This window comes from Cynara cardunculus (genome assembly GCF_001531365.2).
Source record: "Cynara cardunculus var. scolymus isolate 2C chromosome LG 7, CcrdV1, whole genome shotgun sequence".
Taxonomy (NCBI): domain Eukaryota; kingdom Viridiplantae; phylum Streptophyta; class Magnoliopsida; order Asterales; family Asteraceae; genus Cynara; species Cynara cardunculus.
The window spans coordinates 3,962,141-3,962,462 of record NC_037534.1 but is presented as its reverse complement, the minus strand read 5'-3'; positions in this window follow the sequence as shown (position 1 = coordinate 3,962,462).

Sequence of the window (322 nt, the reverse complement as noted above, 5' to 3'; positions counted from 1 at the left end):
TGTAAGCATCCAGCGCAGCTGAGTTCCGTAAATGTGGTAGTGGACTGACAGCCGAGTCGATTCGCGTGGCTGACTTTTGGATGTAAGCATCCAGCTCAGCTGAGTTCCGTAAATGTGGTAGTGGACTAGTGTGTCAACTAGCAGCTCAAGTGTTGACACTTGACTGTCAATGGCTTCGCTTCCGAATAGAATAAATTACATTTTTAGTCTATGTAAATTGCTAAAAATTGCAACTATTGTCCCTATGGTTTTAAGATTATAACTTTTATTTTTACGGTTTGTAATTTATTGTTATTTTTTATTCTTGAGACTAAGAGTCCGT